At 39.6% G+C, this 23585-nt stretch overlaps 4 long non-coding RNA genes across 7 annotated transcripts in view; 2 read left to right on the top strand and 2 right to left on the bottom strand.

Moving 5' to 3' along the window:
* Positions 1–23585, top strand: part of LOC147754600 (uncharacterized) — an 82659-nt gene that overhangs the window by 12218 nt on the left and 46856 nt on the right. The window contains exon 3 of the long non-coding RNA XR_015316360.1: positions 15669–17369. This is a non-coding gene — a long non-coding RNA (uncharacterized LOC147754600). Of the gene's footprint in view, positions 1–15668 lie in introns of the transcript that reaches the window.
* Positions 3059–7108, top strand: LOC147754602 (uncharacterized). The gene is made up of 2 exons (XR_015316368.1): positions 3059–5436; positions 6082–7108. It is a non-coding gene; the product is annotated as an uncharacterized LOC147754602 (long non-coding RNA).
* Positions 10636–17662, bottom strand: LOC111254261 (uncharacterized). Of its 4 annotated transcripts, none has more exons than XR_015316363.1 (5): positions 17544–17662; positions 16467–17017; positions 15659–15784; positions 12925–15119; positions 10636–11656 (listed from the first exon to the last, which is right to left on the bottom strand). It is a non-coding gene; the product is annotated as an uncharacterized LOC111254261 (long non-coding RNA). The 4 variants fall into 4 exon arrangements; XR_002674983.2 differs by having other exon boundaries at positions 16644–17017; XR_015316364.1 differs by lacking the exon at positions 12925–15119.
* The window catches only part of LOC111254262 (uncharacterized), a 30532-nt gene continuing 28297 nt past the window's right edge, over positions 21351–23585 (bottom strand). Inside the window, exon 6 of the long non-coding RNA XR_015316366.1 lies at positions 21351–21962. This is a non-coding gene — a long non-coding RNA (uncharacterized LOC111254262). The remainder of the gene's footprint in view (positions 21963–23585) is intronic.

Here is a 23585-nt window from a genome sequence, read left to right as displayed (position 1 = left end):
CTTTATAACGAAATGAGCTAGCGCGAAAGTACGGAGCGTAGCGCAATTTTACGATGGCTAACAGTGATTTTTTATTCGGCTGGCCAGACCCACGCGGCCATATCTTTTCTATTCTGTCTATTTAATAAAGTCTCGAGTGAACAACTGTTGCTATAGGCCGCTAACAACAGCAGCAGCTGGGCCAAAAGGAAGTGCATTTACATTTAAATTTACGGTCGTGCTCCACACGAATGAAGCAAGTTGTATATAGAATAGTGGATTGCCTGCCCCCTTCCTTCTTAGTTGATTTGTTCCTTTTGAAGTCGATCTTTTTTAGAGAATAGTTCTACAAGCATAATGCGTCCTGGTGAAATAGGACTGAACGGGGAACGTTGATAGGGAAATCGAATTTCGTCAGAACTTAACGCCGGCCAACCTTTACTGCTCGTAAGTCCTAGTCATCGTTCAAAAGGTTCTTCTGTTTTTTTTCTAGTGATCTCTCAGAAATTTGCGAATAGAATAATGGTGATCAATAACGCAAGCGTTGGTTATCTTGTCGGATAGCTCACAAGGACGAAAAAAAAAAAAGAGTTTCGAAGAATTGGTCGAATTGCTCCACTGATTAACAAATCAAAGCAACAAGTGACTGGTGCGCCGAGGTTGGCCAAAAGTAAGCCGCATTACAGATAGTGACAAGTATTCTAGGAATATCATTGTTAGCTATTAAAGTTAAGCATACTTATTATGTTTTAGCGTAATTCTGCTGGCATTCTTAAAGTATAATGATTGAAAATTACGGTCGAAGTTATAGTTGATGAACTTAACGGCCGGAAGTGCACATATATTTGAATATATTGGTTGTCAGTTTGACTGTGCAGTTGTCGCCTATTCCCTTAATTCGTTTTGTCCTATTTTTGTGTTTACGCGGTGACGTTCGTAAAGCAGTCACTATTGTAAATATGGGAATGATTACATTTGTTAGCAATGATTTTCTGCAGTTATTAGTTGATCACGTAGGAACGTTAGGCGGCGATACGAACCAGTTCTGATTATTCACAGTTTTCAGGACCACACGTGATCACTCAGGCCTACACAAACGATTATGCCCAGAGAAGTCCGGTCCTTTGACTTTACGACGAACGATAATTGTTCGTATTCACGATTTCAATGATCTAAATTCGCAAATTAATTTTCTCTGCTAATTTTTACTAAATTGACCGACATTGGAATAATATTATTTGTACCATTTTTATAGTATGAATTTTTGTGGAACATCAAATCTACCGTTTGCATAACCGCCCGTAAAATTTTAGCTTCATTTTACCCGGAAGAGCGCCAGCAAGCATTCGGGTAGGCTTAGCAAGAGCATAGATCTTTGTCTTAAATTTATAATGGTTTATAATTGTAAGCCAGAAACGCACAATGGTTTATACGGTCGTCCTGTCTCTGACTGCTTCAAGCTTGCGCAGGAAAATTCATCTAGTACAGTTATCTTGAATTTTCGTCTGTCGTTACACATATCCGCGCATTAGAGATGAAACGGATTCGTGTGTGATATAGTTCGACGAAATTGCCATTGTTGTTATGCTGCTGCTGCGGCGGCGGCGGCGGCGGCGGCCGTGAGCCCGTTAATCATAAGATATTGTGTATATTATAGCGCAAGGGAAGACAAATCGCGCCGCTGAACGTCAGCTTTCCTTTTGTGCATAGAAAAACAGAGCACAAGAAAAGAGTAAAGCTATATTAAGAAGATGAGGCGCAATCATTATTGCAAATGCGAACGTTACGAATGACTGTATTTTTCCAAGTGATTCCTTTCTTTTTTTAACTAATTTACCTAGTTCGTCCATTTTTCTGCTCGTTTTTGACGTTACGCCGTCATTCTTGTAGATAGAGGTAGAATGTTTATTGTAACAGCAACAACTGCCGAAACGCAACGCAACGTCTGTCATATCATGCTTTCAACAATAATCTTACGCAATCAATGGGGCTTGTCGACGGAGCAGACGACGCGTCGTCAGCCCTACTTATTGGTTTCTCTTCATGTACCAGTGCGTAAAATGGCAGAGAAATTACCCACTGTAGCAAGTTCTTTTTTAACGATAACAATAACAACGACCGTAATCAAATTGTGGCCATAAGTATAGTTTGCTTCTGATAGAGATTGTCTGTCATTATTCATGAATAGATTTTTAGTGTTTAGTAGCATGAAATACGACGGCAGCCATTGTCCCTCATATCAAATGAAGGTTGAAAATTGAGTACTTTTCTCTAGCTCTATATATATATATATGTTATTTACAAAGAGGTATATGATCTTGCCCTAATGACTGAAGTGTTTTCGCACTTTTGGAGGCCCTTTCGTTATCGATCTAGAGCGTCACATTATCGTTGACATATGTAGCTTTTCCATTTCAATGCGTGATTACCTCAAAAAGCCAACGCAATCTCAGCACGTTCGCTTGTCACCTTCCGATTCAGGCCCTATGCCCTGCTGTTCAAAAAAATGTTGCCCTTAATAAAAGTTAATCTGAGGGACAGACGTGACAAGATAGAAATTGTTGTACTCGTGGCCTCTCGATGCTCTGTATAGACTGGAGCAAATCCTCTTAGCTTAGGGTTGCTCAATGGCACGAGCCTGAGTATCTCTTCCTCTAATTTGTGGCGGAATGCCTAGTCCCTTTGTAATTTGTCGAGAACTACGTATATAGGGCAGAAAGGCATGATGAATGAACGCATTAGTTATTCCGACGTGAACAAGCATTTAATAGCGATTCAGATTCGTTGGTGGAGGCGACTGTGGCCCGCACAAATGAATGACAGCAGCAGACGTTCAAAAAAAGTAAGCTCATTTCAAGTTTGTCCGTTATTGCTGTTGTCCTCATTCATGCCCTCGTGTGTATCGGCGTGTATGGATCGCAAAAAATGAAACTTATGACATGCTTTCGCGGTTACCGAAAGCAGCGGTATTGTCTTTGGAAAAAAGGAAAAGCGCAGGAAGGATACAAGTGCATAGATGCTCAAACATCGCAGAGTTGTCGCACGATGGGCTTGGGCAGCATCGGAGCAGCTTCTACTATACATGGCCTATGAGCGATGGCCCTGCAACAACGGCGAGGCCGTCTAGAAGAACTCATGAAGAAGGCGAGCTAATGGTGCAATTAGCAAGAGCGAAACTTTACCGGACAAAGGTGGTAAGCAGGTCGGTTCCACTGACCGATTGAGGTAAGCAATGAGTGCTAGTCGCGGCACAGTAATGCGTTCGGTGGGTGACCGTTTGGTAAAATGGGAAGACCACAGCACAGCATTAGACAAAGCACTCACCCAAGAGACCACATCTATCAAGAAGTCGACTACTTAAGAGACGATACCGACTAGGCCAGGAAGGAGAGCAGATATGCGATCGCAAAACCTCAAGAGCTCTATGTCGTATCTCTTTCTGGCCTGCCACATTAGGCTTATTCCACTCGGAGTAGATGGCATTAAGAGCGGGTGGCTCCTTTGGTTCGGTTTTTAGCCTCGAGGACGGAAATGCCCTCCCGGGGCTATCTGTCACTGACTAACAATAGCAACGATGGCACCGGCCGAGGCAATGAAAGACGATGAAAAAAATGAGACACAAGACGATCAGAATACGACTTGAAAATGGCAAACCTTACGTTGTCTTAAACGGACTATGCTACCTGAATATTTTTCGACCAGTTACCAGTTGCCGCTGTAAACCGTTCGTCTTAGGGTAGCCACTGGCCCTCATCCTGAATAGTGAAAGCTTCACAATAGGTAATGGGTGGGGAAAATATACATTGTGAGCATCGAGGGATAACTGGCTGCGTACGGCGTTCAGCTCATTGGCGATTGCTGTCGTGGTGCTACTGCTACAGTGTCACGTACCAGTAAGCGACTCAGAAGGCCGCCAGACTTCTTCAGGAAAGTTAGCAGTGTCATCCGACTGGAATATAAATGGCTTTCTGCTCGAGCAGGATTACTAATGGCACCGCTGTTGGTGCTATAATTGTCATTTGCTAATACCGTTAACATACAGAATAAACATAGATATATAGAAAGAATAAAGGTGAAAGAGAAGGCGTAAAATCGATAGAAATGAAGTAGAGATCTATTGATGATCATGCGAATGTATGTTATGGCCACTACAATCAGTATGAGCTGATTCAAGCAAGCTGAACGGACTCCAAGTAGCAGCCATCGGTATTGAATTTCGATTTCCAACAGTTGAAGTCTAAACACGTGCTCTCTGTAGCTGTATTGCTATGTCGAAGATTACTTTGTTAGGGCTCGTTTGTTTCTTTTTAAGAAAACCCAACTAACGATGAATCCCGCAAGCGACACGGTATTGAAACACATGCCTTTACTGCTATTACACCGAAACACTTTGCTACGGGGTCGACGACATGGGGCCACCTAGTATATCGTACATATATACAAGTACGGAACACCAACAACTGAGATGGAAACAGGTGAGAGTAACGACCCACACACACACACGCCTCTGTTTGGTCGTACAAAAAAGGAAGGGGCAGGGAAAGGAAAGGAAGATAGGGAAAAATAGGCCGACCTATTTTTAACCTGACGGTGGTGTGTTGGGTCTGTCGCAGCTTCTTTCTGTCTTTGTTCACAAAAAAATTGCGTGCCCGTGGCTTATGAGCAATCGCAAGACTGACAACGACGAAAACAGTGATACAAGCAGGCAAAGACCGATAGTACTGGTATAGGTTGACTGAAATAGTTGACGTATATGTCTAGCTACAACCAGCAAGATGCTGGATATTGCTTTAGAAAGAAAAAAGGATATTTTGGTTTGGTTAATATTAAGTGTAAGAAAAATGGCTCTCTGTCCCTATGCCAAATTTGTAGCCTACGATATTCTTGCTCCGCCATTCACGGAGGCAAATTATCGAACACATGGAGCTTTTAGAATAATTTATTGACACTAAAAAACAAATCGAACAAAGATCGTCATCGATAGTTGGTCAAACGAAAGTGCGAATAAAATCTGAATTAATGAAAAAAATAATCAAGCCATAAGAACAATCGCTCCAACGTGGTGCTAGAACAAACGTAGCATCATTTATATTCAACTAGCAATAAATCATAGAACAATGAAAAAAAAACGATAGCCGTAGCGTTTAGAAAGCAACAAAGTGTGTATTCTCTATAGAATGAGTATAGTACGCACAGATAGTCCAACTAAATGCACATCATCTGAAGCCTCTTCGTTATCGCCGCTGTCAGCCATTTTGCTTGGTTTGAAGCTCCCTCTATAAACAACGCTGACTGCAGAAAAGTCTTGGCCTGCATACATATATAAGGAATCAATATTGGAAATCAATAGTAATTAAGATGTACGTAGAACAGATTGAATTAGGTCTAAAATCGAACAGATCGTATAATTGCAAGCACGAGACGTGTGATCGGACATCGACCGTTCGAACTTTCAATGTATGTATTGCTTTTAGAATAGTTGCAAGGACGATGCAGACGTATTGATAGCCTCATAATTACATTGAAATAGGTTACGGGTAATAAATGGGATGAACGCGAGTATGTTTTTGTAATGGCATCATAGAGTGATAGTTAAAACTCGATAAAGTTACAAAGAGCCGGTTTCCGTTTCAGCTACAGCTAGCGGAAATGACCTTAATAATGTAAGTAACGATGGTAGAGCTCGACTGTACAACGCAGTATAAAAACACAGAAGCAGCAGTATCTAGATTTAAATCGACAGGATGATGAAACAAGCACATCCCCGCTAATCGATAGTTCCGTAATATACAAAAATACCTACACATAAAAGTTTATTTGTCTAATGAAGCATCTAGCTATTCACCGAGTCGCGGAGGATGAAGCTATCTACGAAGTGGGAACAAAATATCAAATAAAAACAAGAGGCACCTAAAACAACTCGCTTTGCAAATTAAGTACGGTGTAATAAAGTGTTGGGAAGTTTTAGTTGTTCATTATCTTCATTTTATTAAAAAATATACGTTATTAATTATGATTTCGATGATCACTGCCGCTGTCGTTGTTGTAATCGCCGCCGATGTAACGGAAAGTAATCTTGTTATTTCCGGCTCCGACATTTAGGGAATACAGCTCAGTTTACAGCCAGGGGGGGCTAGAAGAGGGCGATGAAGACCCATCAGCAACTGACCCGCGATAGTCGTCCAAGATGATTTGACGGCCATTACAGTCACAAAAGCAACATAGAGAAGGACGACATACTTAATGTAGATAATCGGAACATATATTTTGGTTACTGCAGGACAGTCTGTAAGCGTCAACCCAACGTCATATATATATGTATATACATATGCGTATTGGGCTAAATAGTTACATGACTACAATGACTCTTTAAAAAAAGATGCTTATTTCCACTACAACCTACAATTGATACATTGTGTAGGTGAGCGATGGGTGAATGTGTCATAAAAAAGCCGTTTCACCTAAAAGTTATTACATTCTATATGAAACACTGTCAATACAGTCCCGTTTATGATTTCTTTTTAAAATGTATCCTTTAAGCCCGAAATAGTTCTGTAGCATTGAGTTGGTTAACGGCGTGTCAAGTGTAGAATCACTGCTTGCATAAATATATAATGTATTAATAGACAGATGTTTTTTTTCGGCTTAGCAATTGATTTGGGTTCATGTCATCTTTTTTACTAATTTTCTTACAATGTTTGCCAGTTTCGAATTGACCAAGTATCGATTGTTGTTTATTATTTAACGTGACATGGTTCCTCATATTGGTTTTCGATAGCAAACTTCATAACGCTTATTTACGTAGTTTTGAAGACTTATGCAAGTCCGGGTCACACTGTTTTCGTTGTACTCTACCAGCCCGACTCCCTGATTTTTGTTAAGGTAGGTTGCGCAAGCGGCCTAGCGCTTTGTGAATTCAGCGACGCTACGTGACGTTCAGAACAGCCTGACTAAATCAGGGAATACATAAAAGATTACCCTGCGCTATAAGTATAGCAGAATAATACGAGCTTTCATCAATTAGTTGGAGGAATGTTCGTTCTTTTGTGAATGTTTGCTTTTTCATAATAAAGGCCGATAGCAAAACGATCCGAACGAGTTTGCCAACGCGTTTTGCGCCCGTCCCACACTTGTCCCGGTGTTCTATTTTTAGGTTGTAAGATTTATTACGTCATAAAAGTGGCAAGAAATAAACCGAGCGCCGCATAATACAAGAAAAAATATTCGTACACATATGGACGAACGAGCTCAGACTGTTAAACTCGTATGAAGCTGAATATATTTTCACTATCTGTTATATATAACCTATTATAAACCTCAAAGACAAACCTGCAAGCGAACCTTAGTCAGTTAACGCTAACCTTTTGAAATGAAAAATAAGTGTTTGTTCTAGTTATATTAATTACAAGACTCAATGCTAAGCGTGGCAATTCCTGAGTGGTTGTTTTTATAGTATCAGCATGTATTGAAACTGACTTGAGTACATTAGCATGTAACGTGCACAAGTAGGGTCTCCTGTTTAAAAATTCATAGCGAAAACTTTTTTATTTTCTTGACTATGAAAATAGTGATAAGCTAGCTTTGTATCTAACATCACATGCGGTGCGCTTTTCCTCGAATGGACCTTCATCCAAATTATAAGTTATATGCAGATCCGAACTAATATCCCTTACGATATGCTCGATTGACCTGCAACGTAAAACCGGGGGGAAAAAAACTGTTTTGAAGTGAAAAGTTTTAAGTCCGAAATTTCCCCGGGGTACAATTAAATAGAGGTGGTCAGACCAGCATTTGTTTCGAATTGTTTTCAAATAATCCCATAGGAATTGGAAACAAACGCCATAAAATGCAATCAAGCGTTTTTAGATCTAGTAGCATTTTTTGGATCCCAGACCTAAATTTCACAATATAATTAATTAGTAACACAATTAAGAAATTTATTGTACTTAGTAAGATAAACATCTTAATTTTTTATAGGATATGTAAGTCTCTCAGGTATACTTACTCTTAGCGTGCGCATTTATTATTGTTTTACTAAAAAAATTGCAATCGATTTTAATCTGAGTCGCCGCTAGAAAAACGATAATAACAGTAACTCTTATTACTGATAATCTGCAAATATAAAACCCAGGTGTCGTGCGTGTCATGCCCCATGCCAACCCAATGGACAATTTGAATATTGACCAAAATCGATCTAGCCTATCTTACGTGAAGGAAGTACTATTAGCTACACCAAAGTGGCAAATAATTGATCGTAGAAATGAGCACAGTGAGCGTGAAGCTATAAAAATTTACAGGATCAAAAATGTGCAACGAAGAACGCTTACGGAGGTCTGAGAATTATGTGTGCGTGGACATAGAACAAAATAATTATAACAAAGCGCTATACGTAAAACAGCTGCGAATCATGCATGTTGACAAGGGCTATTTTGTGATAACCGTCTTTTCCGTTACTATAATTACCAAAACGTAAATTATGGCATAAACGAAGTTTGGTATACCTTGTGAAATACGTTCACATGTTAAAACTCTCTACCTATTTTGAGTTCTTGCAACAATGATTACCTTTGACATGTAATAGATAACGCCGGAACTGTAGATACAATACTGACACTTATCCGAGCATACCGCCGCCATTTATAATAACAATAAAATTAGATAGTTGTCTTATATAGATGCAATTGCCTCCATTGACTTATGAACCTGTGTTTTAGTTGACCGAAGAAATACGCGTACGATTGAGCTATAGCGACGAAATAAATCGTTTCGTCAATTGTTATGTTACACATAAATACATCTATGCACCCTTATTAAATACCAGCTCCATTTCAAGAAATCCTTAATGACGACGTACATCGTGTGGGGCATAAAATTTTGTATCGAGCTGTCGTGTCCTACCACAAGCGTCTAGCAAGAATTTCCTCCACATGTCTACCCGCTGTGTACCCATTTGTGTGCTGGTCATTATCAGGTTGGTGGTGTATCAGCAATAAATAGGATGGCACAGGTGCCTGCAGATGCGCAGGCCTCCGTGCTGTGAGTACAGCCTAGAATGAGCTGTGCTTACCTTTTTCGTTGGTATAATGTGTACGTGTTTTTTTTTTCACTAATTGAGTTAATCGTTTTAAAATGAAAAGGACGACGGTGAAGAGCGTTGCGCGTACATTGCTATCGTAGCCCGTAATGGTATCTTTATCATGGGCAGAAATAATAGCCGAAGCGCGAATAGCTTTTTTGCGCGAACATCTAGAGGAGAATTTCCGTTAATCGCAACGTGGGACGGACCATACTGTTTATTACTGAGTACGACAAGTGTGCTATAGTATAACTGCTATTTGGAACATTCTTCTGTAACCGTAACGATTCTTTTAATAGTAAGCCTTGCCGCTTAAACTACAAAAATAGCCAGTAAATATTATGACGAGAGTATTCAGATTGAATACGGTCACACACAGCGTATGCTTGTACAGCAGGAGGAGGAGGAGGCACTGACTGAATTCTTGACTGTGACTATTCGTCGGGATAGACGATGTCATAACGCCAAGGCCGAGCAGATCATTCGTTGCTGTTTGATGCTGCTCGGTGGTCGGTCAACACCCGGTCGCCGCTGTCGCTGAAATGTGAACTTTTCAAATGGCCATGGTTTCTAATGTAGAGAGATATTCTTGGAATCAAGATAGCTGCATCATAGATAGCTACTAAAGTTGACGTTGCTGGCGCTCCAGACGCTAGCGAGATCGACGCTACGACTGATATTTCCTTGTCCTCTTTAAACGACTGAGCCAGTACTGTGAAACTGATTCCGTTCTAAAAGTGTATCGAGTTTTGGCTATACAAATGTAAAATAGGCATTTTAATAAAAAGAAAGATACGAAATCTAATAGATACGTCGAAAGGATAAATGTGATGCTACTACTGGCATTGCTTGTCGAGACGCTTGTTATAAAATAAACCTTTATTTATATTATTTTTTTTATACCAATATGGTGGAAAGAATAAAAGAAGCTCCTATTTCCTTTTTTTTTTCTCTATTAAACATTGCACAGCGAGATGCAAACGGTTTTTTTTTAACTATATTAGAGCGTGCTTAATAGGCAGGTACATTAAATAGAAAAAGGAACTACTTAATTTAAACAATCGGTATTATTTCCCGGTAACGTTCCCCAACGTGATCCGTCTACTTGGTATCATAATGATACATTTAAACGAAAATATTCGCTACGCCACTCGAACGACAGCTATGTTTACAGACAATTTTTGAACATTTCGAACACGTTTGATTATGGGCTGCCATCGACAATGACTATATTTGAAAATAAAAGCTACTTTTATATTAACTAGTCGTTTTTTATTAATACAAAACATTTTTCATATGATTTCAATACCCTTCTCTGTTAAACACTCTGTTAATATTTCGTAGAACGTAATTTGACCGAAGCAAACCAAAATGCAATTAACTTGGAGCACTTAAAACTTTAACTTTATCTAAAAGATCTGCCACGCGGGTGTTAGTTCTTGCCAGTATCCAGCTGTATAAGATTAATCTCCTAACATCTCTAAATGCGGCTATCTCGCAATAATCATTATTAAACAAGCATGTACTTTCGAGAGTAATTCCTAACGTTGTCCTAGAAAAAAAAAGAAAAATACATAAAATGTGGCACTCAAGTGGACATCATTTATTACTAAAATTGTTCAGCTAATTTTTCTTTCACCATTTTTTCACCAATTTTATCACCATTTACTTATCCGTCCTGTCATTCTATCAATATTGTTATAAGGAGTGATCTTCATTGTATAAAAATGAAAGCTATTACACGAGCCGTAATGCGACTTAAATGTTATATACAGTCGCCTTAATCGTTAATGATTTGTGATTATTACTTCAATGAAGTACTATTGGCCTGATGAAATGCGATAGAGTGCACCACTGTTTCTCCTCTAACACGCACTACTATGAATGCATAACACGTCGTTTGGATTTACACAAGGATTGACATATGTATATCCGATACGCGTACCCTGTTTCACGTAGTCTATTACCTGCTTGAGTTAAGCATCGTACGTCGTTCAACCCGTTAGGGTCAGAATGGCCCTTGAGCTTTGCGGAGGCTGCACTGATTCAGCCTGGGACTAAGCAAAGGTCGAGAGCGTCTTACAAACATTGGTCTGCATCGGCAGTAGCTGATGCGTATGATTAGATCGCGTCTTCGAATCTTTCGATTCGTTAAATATTCCTTATCTTATAACATATTAGCAGAAAAAAAGAGCGACATTTAAGTTTTATATTTGCTGTATATCCAATATCTACCGTTAACTTTTCGCACTTTGTGGAGTTCGGCACTAGCACTGATAACAAACAAAGTTTACGAACGAAAAACAGGCTGGGAATCGTTCAGAGAAGCTGACATGATGCACTGAACGTGCCTCTAAAATTCAGTAATCCTTTTTTATTCAGTTAATTATAACCGACAGCTGACTACATAAATTATAATGCTATAAATGAAGAAGACCTGTATGTAGATATGTTTCTTCATATAGGACCTTTGATGAAATCGTTTTCCGCAGTAGTCGCAGGGGAGTGGCCGCACATCGGAGTGAATGGGCAGGTGAGTGCACAGCGTCGATAACCCTTCGAATTTTTTCCGCATTTCGAACAACCGAATCATCTGTCCTCCTAATGATAATGTTGGTCAAGGGCCGAGAAATAAAGATATGAAAAGCACAAAAACAATATATTACACGATGTTCATATCCAAGTTAGACGCTAGATGCTATTAAGCTTCTCTTTTGATTTTTCTCAGAGTATCTCGTTGTCTCGGTGATCTCCTTTATGGCCGTTGCGCTGATTTGAACGCACGCTACAGACGCACGAATTTTTGCGTCGCTCTGAGTATCAGCTCGATTGTATGCGTCATTAACCGTTTACGTAATTTTCAAGACCAATGCCAATGACAAACTGACGCTATTTTTAAAAGCAAAGTCACCCTAATCTTCAGGCATAACTAAGTCGGTACAGGCTAGGAACTGTGCATTCATATGGGGGTCGCCTAGGATGATAAAATCTATTGGCAAATGCAGAGGTGAGAGTAAAGTGTGCATTAAGTGGTCCCAGAGTATACGAGTGACGCGTCGCTCCCCCATCAATGTCAAACTCCTACATAACAATCAAGTGCCAATTAATACTACAGTCTTTAAACCAAAACAATTAAAGAAAAAATGAAGTAAACATAGAAATAAGAGCGAGAGAGATTTCAGGTAAACAAAAAAAGATGTACACAGACAACGGTGGCGATATCTGTGAAAAACAAACAAATAGCTTAACACTTTACCTATATATATATATATATATATATATCGATAGGTCCATAAGTCTGTATGTCAATAATCTTCGACGGCATTTGGGGTCTAAATACCTATCATAATATTTTAACAACGCAAGTCAAGCGAAGTGTATGACCAGACTTGTGCTAGAATTGTGTTAACACCTCCTGAACACTGTCGGGTGCTATTTTTTACAAGTTTTGTTAGATAACTCAGAATGAACGGTCTGGAAAGTGGGTAATCTGAAACATTCTCTATCACTACAAACGCGTACTGCTCGAGCCCCTCTGTTGGGGAATTAAGCCCTTCAACTACTTTGGGGTTGGTAATATAACCCGCCTTTGCTGATGCTAAACATAAGATCGGTTAGTTTCGCTGTAAAGGTCTGTTGCCACCTCGTAACAACGGACAAACCCGTTTGCTGTGTCTATTTATGATGGCTGCCTAGATTTATAGCAAGACCCTAAAGCTCTATTAAAGAAGGTTTATAATAGGCTTCTATTGCATGTATAATTTCTCCTGCAAGGTGCAAAGCGTCATCCCCGACCGGTTTCGCAGCTATTAGGGATCGCCTGAGCTAGAGCATGCTTTCCTCTCTACTTCGAATTTTCTAATGCTTACATTATATATTAGACCAACAACTTTGTTAATATAGTCTCAGCATGTGATGATTCAGCTAGTTCTCCCCACACGACACAGTGGTCAATCCTTCGTAGTGGTTACTTTTTCGACGCCCCAGTTAATTATAAACCTGTTGATAGCGAGCAACTATACATATGGGAATCATCTCTCCAACCGTGCTGCAACTCAAAATATGTTTCCTGTGTTCTACGTCCATGGATGATATTTCACAGCAATGTTTTGGTCACGAATTGTCTCTATCCGCAATTCTCTCCGAAATAGCCGACCTGATCATCTATCAAATTACCTTTGACAAACATGTCTATATTAAGAATACACAAACACATGATATTATCATGAAAACGGACGAGTGGAACGCATAGCACCGATATTGTATGTAAAGCTATCGAACATGTTTTAACAAAAATCACAAACTCTCGCCGACAATCAACAGATTGGATTCTTTCCAACGACTTGTCGCTGTGAATACTCGACTTCAGCTCTAAAATTTTTGTGTCCTGTCGAATCCATTTTGTTGGTTTTCAGAAATAGTTAGACTAATTATTCTGAAAAAATTCTGCCGACGTCTTAGCAGAATCACATGTCCTATTGTGCAATCATGAGATAAACACGACAAAGACAGCGAAATGCGTCGTACTATGCGTCACAATGGTTAGTCACCATTTTCTTGTTGAAGTGCAGCGTTCAAAAGTACAGAGATATATTTGAACTGATTTGAAATAAAGGCCTAATTTATACCAGCTCACCTCTGACGTATATACGGCTACGGATGATAGAGCTATAGTTCTACATACGGAATGCGTCCGATTAGATATAGTGATGCCAGAAGTCGAAGCAGATGCTCCACTATGAACAATGCGAGATGTAAAACATTTAAATCGTACGAGTGAGGATACACAAAATGTGTGAAAATCTGGAGCTTTCAATGTCGATTTTCAATGTTTAGAAGGAAAACATGCCTAAATCGAAAAATACCAACAATAAGTGGTTGGTTATTTTCCATACTCTGTGACGATTCTTATTGGTGCAAAGGTCAACATTGAGTGCAATATAGTAATTTTAGGTAATACTATTGTCAATTAGACTTCCTATATTCAATTTTGCTGGTAACGATCAAGTACCTCATATATGTACACCAAACAAAATAATATGTGAATAAGTACATTTGTTTAGGTCTGCTTATGTAGAACATTAATTGACTGTCAAAAAAGCTAGGTTTTTTTTTTATTCGACTTTCAAATTGAATATGCTGACCAATAGAAGCAAGTTCAGACCCTGCCTTTCTATTTTTAAAAATAGAGAAAAACAAATTGAACTAGTCATCGTTCTATTCCCGCTGCCTCCCGTTATCACAGTGGCATAGTCGTTAAAGCTTGATAACCGAACAATAAATAACAGCCATATTAAAAAAACTAGAAAATTCACTATTTCCTACAACAGAACTAAATTGACTAAGAGGTCGCCATTACCCATAGGCATAACTGGATGAAACGTTATGCAGGCAGGTGTTTTCCAAAAGCAAAACAAATGTGTGACCAATTTAATGAGATTTATCCATTGCTCAAGAGAAGCGTTTAGATTTTATTGAATGTAACCACTCGATAACATTAACTAAAACTCAAGGGTCGAAGTCAGACGCAGGCAAATTCTAAGGTCGTATTAAGAAGAATGCTACTTTTGTCAATGTCATTTGATGTAGGACAACTAGCCAACTTATCGTTCATTATATTCGATTTATATTATCCTAATATTATAAATTCTCAGCAGAATACAGCCTTCCACGATGGGCTACGCCAAAGTATTCGTCGGGGAGCCTGCCATTTCAGCGATTACGAAGCTTCAACAGCATAAAAACAAAACATTACGCGCAAATCATGGGTACTATTTGCTAAATAATCGTCGGCTTCCGTTTGAATGAAAGACCAGGCTTATTTAGGTTTTTTTTTATTTAGCGTTTTTGAATGCTAAGCGAGGTGGCCACAGTCGTAATATCGATTTGCATCAAAGTAGAAAAACTACTTGAATAAGGCCTATTTTGTCGAATGAACCTGTCTTCTCCTAGGTTCCGCCTGGCCTTAGCAATAACAGCCGACTCCTAATACCTATCGTCGGAACCTTCTAGCGTCTGTCCGTTATTTTCTTAGCGCGCTGAGTAAACAGTCCTGAGCACCGTCCTTTTAAATAACCAAACAAATATTTAAATTATCTTATTAGCTGTCTGATTCTTCATAAATCCGACTCTCACATAATTACCCACTACATTGTTAGAATTAGAATGCTGTGGTTTGTAATAAGCGCTACCGCTTATAGACTCGTTAAACTGTTATAATGCGTAACCCAAATTGTCGTATTTTTCATCACATCTATTCGATGGCTAGCTTGTTTCTAAACAGATTCTAGATAGATTCTGAAAGTTGCCGATAAAACTATTTTTAGTAAAATTGTTAAAAAAATAGTAGTAGCACATGTTATACTTTTTTTTAATAGTTACTAGTACAAACTTCAGATTCGTCAAATTGCCACCGGAGATAGATAAGTTTTTGCGGTGAAACATAAAGCAAGGTCAAATTTTTCCCGACCTCAAATATAAGAATTAACGATATTGCTATTTCCGTATGTCTAAAAACGAAGATATAAATCATTGGTATTTTTGGGAGGTATAGCCATATGTTATAAATATGGTAGAATTTTAATGAACACACATTCTATGTACCTCTTTACAGCTGCACGTTCGATACGGGAAGGGCCGCTGTTAACCCCCTTGACTTGGAACATCGGATTCAAAAGTTTCATTGAACTTCAATACAGCTTAACAATATGGTTCCTTACGAAGACGTGCCTGAAACCCAAAGCTTCTGAATCTCGAGCTGGTAAAATCCCGAGTTATTAAGACACGTCCATTGGTAGCCCAACAAGAAGAAAGCTCGATACAATGCAATTGTATTATGCTAAAGTAAAATCAATCCAAAGACAACTTAAAGAAAGAGGCTGAATAGAACGAAATAATTAATATTACCAACTAATGTTTCTATTATCCGAAAACAAACGTAAAATATTTATTAAATTGTGTTGGTAGTGACCTATATGTAAATGCGCCAGAAATTGCGTTATGCCACTACACAGAAGTACAAAAGTCAACGCGTTTTTACGTATAATAAAATAACCACGGAATACGCGGCTATATGAATAGCAATATGCAGATAATCTCCCGCAAAGGAGAAACAAGAAACCAAGGTCAGACTGACAAGACGTGGGAGTCGCACGCACAAAATCAACCGCAGACCTTGTTATTGTCCAACGATAAACGCCAAATGTCCGTAGAGACAACTATGGCGTTTGCTGTTTTCATTGTTATCGCTGTGACTGCTGTTTCTGTATAAGCAGTATAATGTAACGTGAGTTATAAGTTCAGTTAATAAGGTGAACGCTACACGCAAACAGGACAAAAAAAAAGAAGAAGATAAAGAAAAGAGCTCGTTTGCGACCGCGTCAGATTAGCGCATAAAAGATAACGTAGTTACCGGTAGCTGCCATAAATCGTCGGCTGAAATCAGCCCAAACAGACCCGCTCATCATTGACGTAGGATTACGTTAATAATAGCTAGTCTGAGCTATTGCTGTTGTTGTTGTGACAATGATGACATCGAGTCTGAAGCGATGCCTGACGGCAATAGCAAACGTGATATATAGAACGTTACATTTTTGAATAGTGAAATGACGGAAGGAGGTAGCGGAGATTCGATTCCGTACGAATTCGATGGTCCCTAGGACGACTGAGTCCTGCAAAACGTAAAAGTGAATGTCCTCTTTCTATGCACGTCACATAACTCACTATGTCAGCAATCTGCCCGATTGTTCTCTTGCAGCAGAAACAAGAACACACACTACCGGTGGTGATAAATGTCACACCAAGAACAAACTGCTATATTCCTAATAGGCCAATAATAATAATGTGTATGTACACGAACTCCAGCCAGGCATGTAGACGGTTTTCCTTAGGCACCAGAAGCAAAGAAATGCTCGTGATAGGTTTACTCGTGTGATATGGTAAGGTGTAATGGCGGTTCCGGACCTAAAAACATGAAGTATTTCATCACAGTAATAATCGTTGTTAGCTGCTAGTAGCAGTTGTCGCCGACAGGTGAAAACTTAACAATTGCGCGCCAATTGGCCTAGAGCATCAAGTCATATCTTTGAATAACAGATGGCTTCTCTGAGTTGATAACTATTGACTAAACATAACAATACTAATAAGCTGTATGTATGTATATATGTACGTGCATACATAAGCGGAGCATTCCGAATGTCTGAGTAAACGGAGAGGAGAAAAAGGCGAGAATTGAAAAAAACACGAGCACATAGAATCAACAAGGATAAATAAAATAACAGAAAAATACAATACGCTATAAACAGCGTTTATGTAATTTTAGCGTGATTTTCATTGCAGAGTAAACATCTTTTACATAATTCTCATGTACCAGCTCCTACAATGATTAATTGTAGAATTAAACCTATAAGTACAAATGCGTAACATTCATAATAAAATCCTTCTTAATAGTCAATGTTCATATTCGCTAAGAAGAGTACATATTTGCTACCGTATACGTTGTCCAGTTGCTCCATCCGAAGTAGCCATAATATTATTCACAGAACTACTTGTTCTTAAATCGTCTATGGTGAATAAGTGGTTGCCAACGGCGACCGAAAACGTTCGCAGCTGTAATTGAAATCATCGTGAGGTTATTGAATTTCGTATGTACCCGCAGCTTGCAAATACTTCACTAAGGAAATCGTTTAATTTAACTAGGCGACAATCTAAAAAAAAATGATGTTTTTCTAACATCGTAGGCTAAGATCATAAAAGCACACACGGGCAAGCTAAAGGGCTCGAACGCATCTGAGAACTCTGCAGGACAACACGATCTACGATAGAAGCTAAAAAGTGGCGGTCATTTTCGAATTGATTTTCAAGTGGCGCGCGAACTGTTCAAGCTGGACACGTTGGTACGCCTCGATCTATTTCAACGACGATTTAATTCTATTTGAACGACATGACCAGATTCTTTACAAGAATATTGGCGTATTGTCCTGACGAGGCAACCTTGCCAACTGCTATATGCATAATAGGCATCGTGCTGTTTCCAGCAGCAGCTATTTCTTTCTATCAGAAGAGAATATGTATCACATTTACGCCGCGTCCCGCAGAGCGGTAAAGCGGTTTCGTTCCTTTATAAGTGCTATACACACACACTCACATGTATATTTGTCAATAAATTGTAGTCACACGACTGCTAGTGACGCGTACAGCAGCAGCAATGCACGAAGCTAGGTTTTTGTTATGGGCAGGTTTGATTCTGTACGGTGACCTATGAAATATATTTTGTGCTCATTTATGGATTCTGCTGTTCCTACCAAGTAGGTTAATGTCATCGTCATGTATTCGTCAGACCGACCACAACAGTACGTACTCGAATTTGAAATTAAAAAGGCCTGTTTCACTAATAGAAAACATTTTCAAATGTATATTGTACCGTCCACCCGCAGTCTATTGTTTCGCTGATCCGTTGGTTCCCGCTGTCACTCGCCATCTCTCATAGTCACTTTCTCGTTTTGTACCACTAGAATGATCACGATTATTATCACTATTATAATCGACATATTTGTAAAAGGATGAAATGGCGCGGCGTAAGTGGACGAATGTACCAAATCCGTTGGCATCAAGCCACTTTGGCTTGATGCCACAGCTCACCAGTTTCAATCGATCTGCTGTTTAGCATTCTGCCTATCTCGACATCTTTGCTCTTTGGCCTGTGCTAGCGCTATAACTGTTATGCAAGGGATGATTTTTTTCGGTGCTGATGTTCGCTACAGCTGCTGCATTAAGCAGATCGCCTCAATCCAAATCGACGAAACGTACAATTCTCTCAGCCTAAAGCTCTTCTGCTACTTGAAGGTGCCTCCGCTGCTTTTCATACTATAATCGTCCGCCGATTTCCTGTCCACCGGCTAAATAGAGAAAATCTAAAGAAAACGGACAAAAATAAAGCTATCCTTTCGATTGAGTTCAAAAAAAGGTTTAAAAATTCGAAATTAACACATACACATTCGCACTGAGACCAGTAAGGGCCAGTTAAAGGGGACTTTGAGGCATCAGTAGTCGATACTGATCAATTGCAGATAGTTATTATCGATCTATTATTTTGAGTACTCCTCCATTGTGATCGTTTTATTTGTAAACGTACGCCCGACGGAAGCAGTGCGGGACCGACCGAACTTATGCGATCGGGCTTGAGACGGGTGGCTTTAAATAGAATTTAGTAATGTGTAAACAACCTGTACATTTATGTGAGGACGCTCATTGCGAAAACGAATGGTCGATGCTGTGTTATTGACCTAGCCCCTTCTCTTAAAGAGAGAACCGAAGGCGTTACGTTATCTCATGCCACTATTGTAGAGTATGTCGTTCACCATGTCCGACATATTCGACCACACCGTCTCTATCAGATTCTGCCGCAAATAGACAATTTAACTGAGACATATTGAACACGTTGAGGATATAGGAAACTGCTGGCTGAATAGTTTCCAGATTGTTTCTGAATATACATTTCGTCACCGCACTGCCTGAAACCCGTATAATAACTCCCAACTCAAAGCAGTCGTTACCACGAAAATAGTCTGGGTCAATGCACAATGAAATTTAATTAAAAAAAAAAAAAAAAAAACTACTGTAGGGATATTTTACATATATGTAATGGGAACAACTTTTAACCGAATCTGATTTTCACTAGGGCCCCGTTCGTAATGAGTTCGTTAATCAGTAATGAGGCCGACAGCGAGGAGTGAGACTAGTCCCAACTGCCGTAACAACTCACTAGTCGCAGTAATAATAATGATAGCACCAATAAAAACAATGTCAATCGACATAGGAGCGCGCCGATGACGCTATCAGATTTACTATTGTTAGCTGTAAATGTGCTCAGCACCGAACAGGGTATCGTGATCGGCAGTCATTCACAAGCGACATAGATATCTAGCTGAGCGTGGCAGACAAAGCGTCAATCGTATCAACGCTACACAACTACGACCACAACTTTTGCTGAACTAACTTATACTTTACTATTCGCAGAAGTTTCTTCAGTGTAGCTAACTGTATAAGCACTCGGTTTGATCGAATAGCTGACGGAGTGAAGCTGTTCGGTTTCACGTTTGAATGAGATGAGAACAAGGTGCAAATCACCTTATACACCTTTCATACCCTGGACAAACAGATCGTGTACTTGTAGAAGTCCTAGACAAGGCAGTCACCGACGTTGGTGACGGTAGCGGTCGGTACGAAGAGACAAAGCAAAGTTTCACGCACGGTGCGCACAAAACTGCCAACAACACTATTGAAGCACAAGAAATAAAGCGTGCTTCACCATCATCGCAACTGTCGGTAGCAATTAAATTGCCGTTATATTGGCAACGAGGGAATGCGTATTGGCCTTAGGTCGGCTTAGAGATGCAGTAGCAAACAAAGCTAAAGCAACTGACGGATTTCGGCCATTTGATAATTAACGACACGGCTATTTCGCCGCACTCTGCGCTCGTCGGATGGTCCTATGAAGGTTATATGAACCGCGTAGAAGCATACAGAAGTTTATCTTTCGTTTCAGAAACAAAACCTCAGGCATACTTTCAGAAAAATTAATTTTATCTAATCAGCCGCATATACATCGTTAACGATCTAACTTTATTTGACCGTTGAAAGTGATCTGTTTTTATATTGTGTGTTCATATTTGATTTCGGCGAAAAATTCTAGTATCAAAATATTGCCTTGTAAACGTTAGCTCGCTCATACAAGCAGGCGGACTCTGTGGTGTTAACGTCAATCGATTAAGCTACATACATGCATTTACATATTTACAATAGAGATACGAGCGTCGAGGTTTCTATATGTGCGCCGTTTAGCGAAGTGAGTATTTACAATTTCACTACCTTTACTACCCGTAAATAGGCTGCTGATACTGTCAACCTAACTTACGAAGTAAAGGAAAACTATAGAGAGGATGGCGATGATGAGAGGCCAGGAACTCACGCAAAAACCCCACACACGATGGAATACCACGAAAGTGTCTATCCTGTGAACGCATGATTGTCATCTGTTGCTTTGTGGAATCAAGAACATATGTTTCTGCTTTCTCTATTCGCGCGAATAACCTTATATACAATAAATGGGTTTAGACCTAATCTTCAGCTGAATAATTTGTGAGTACATTAAACGACACGAGGGTAAGATTTGCAGTTGGAACACAACAGGCCCCACCTCGTATTCCCTAGTGCTGAATTTTCCTAGCGATCTTGAAAAGTGTGGCGTTTTATGTATTTCATACTCGACCATGCACCGGACGTAGTGTGAGTATCACTAGACACACACACCGCTACCTGCAACTTGATCAAAATGACGACAATATAAAAGGGTAGAACCTTTATTAGGGTAGAAGTCTTTTTTATTTAATATGATACAGATATAAACGCGAACATCATTTCTCGTACTTATACAATTCCGATCCTGTAATTAAAGTGAAGCTAGGTAAACGATAAAAGAAATTACTATGTGGCCTGTTGAAGATAGGTAAATAGGGGTTCATTCTCGTTATTTTACTATTAAATAAGCTACGCTACGGGCGCGATCGCCGCCAGGATTAAAATACAACGGCAAATGCATGTGACGCACGGTTTTAGATGAGTTTATTATGAGCGCGTCAGGTGGACGCGCGGTGCGCGTTTGCATGTTACGAACTGGCGCCGGCGTAACGGTACAGCGTTGACGCGCTTTCCCATATGAACAGCAGTAGCCTTTTTTGCCGTTGTTGGCATACTAAAGGTATTCATTCATTCACCCAAAGACAAGTAGAATCTGACGGATGAAACGACACTCGATGAGTCGCGAGCGATTTCGGCTGGCGCTTACAGTTATATCCAGCCGATAAAGAGACTATACTCAAAACTAGCGCGTATTGGGCCTCTTGCAGACCTGTGTAAAGATTGATATTATTATTGATTTGTTCAGAATGGTGGCAACCGACGGTAGCACAAACCGCATCGATTGTGAACCCATAATTAGTAATGGTAGGTGCAAGTACGCAATGACGCTTACACGTTACAACGTATTGGTCTTGCATACTGCACATAAATCAATTCCATATAGGTAAAATTCCATATTCTATGACGGAGAGACAAAACGAATTTTCTGTGGAACGGTCGCGCACATATGTACGTGTGAGAAATAATAATGATAATTATTATGTGAATCAATAGTTAACCTTATATCGTGTTATTTGGCAGAGTCATAAATTGTCCCAATAAGTTCGAAAGCTGGGAATTATGATGCACGTTGGGTCGAATGTCCGCCCAAGACGAAGCGGCTTTATTCAGTTACGTACGGGCTGTTATACGTATTTATGTGTGCTTCGACTTTCGCGTGTCATGCGCTAATAAATCTATACGAATATTGTATTACATACTCTGATGATTATACCAAAGGGTATCATCGTTTTTTCGATTTATTACGGCATGATGATATGCACCTGTATACTATTATATCTAGCAGCGAGTCTGCTGCCAGATAGTTTGGGTCGGTCTGCTTCGACAGGCAACTGCCAGTTAGCGAAAGAGGAAAAAAAAAGACATTTATTCATCTAGAGCGTGGCAGCGAGGTGCAAATTCTATCTGAGACATGTTTCATGATGGAACCTCGCTTTATCCCAACAACGATGATCACATGGAAGCTTTTGGCATCGGTGCTTCTTGGGCAGATGCCCCTGGTCAACTTCAGATGAGTTTAACTTCGGCTTACAAAACCGTTAGGCAGAGCAACAAACGTAGAACTGTGCACTGGCAATTGACGGTACCGCCTAGAAAACTTTCGGGTATGCCGACTGGCGCTAATAGCGTATACACTTATAAACTAACAATAATTATATCATCAAATCTTGATCGCTAGTCACTGCGGCAACGTACAATATGATTTTACCGGTAAAATTCATTAGCTAACATTAATTTACCAGTAAATTCAGTGAAGAAAAGCCGGTCAGTGGTAACATTTGCCATTACTGCTCACTACACATTGGGTTTTAATATCGGTCTCGCAAGAGAGACAAATTCGAATTGGTGACACTGGAAATGTAACAGATAATGAATTTTTATTGAAGACTCTACGATGAGTTGAGCCTGTACCTCATCTGCACGTAGCAATCATTTCCTCTACAGCCGGTACTAATACCTGACTCTATGTAATTATTATTACTATTCGTATAAATCTAGATAACATTTCATGGCATCAGTCTACACAGGAATCACTTGTGAATTAGAGGTGGACTCACGTCGAGCTCTGTCTAATGGCCTTGACGGTTATTTTCAGACGCAGCGTCTAAAAGTGGACAGACGGAGCTGACTAGACTTGATCTGTGGATGACTGGTCTGATATGAGTGTCCGATTTAAAATTTAAGCATTCTGTCGTGACAGATGTATGTGTACTTTGTTGAATGCTAAACTCGATTCCGTCAACTTTGAAGCGACAGCTGGAAGTATTCTAGATTTTAGATAATTCACTAAAAAACGATGATGAAAGAATATAGAATTATATTTTTAGCGCTT

Source organism: Varroa destructor, unplaced genomic scaffold (genome assembly GCF_002443255.2).
Source record: "Varroa destructor unplaced genomic scaffold, Vdes_3.0 BEIS01000007.1, whole genome shotgun sequence".
Classification (NCBI taxonomy): domain Eukaryota; kingdom Metazoa; phylum Arthropoda; class Arachnida; order Mesostigmata; family Varroidae; genus Varroa; species Varroa destructor.
Note: the sequence above shows the minus strand (reverse complement) of the source record. Positions and strands in the feature narration are given on the sequence as shown.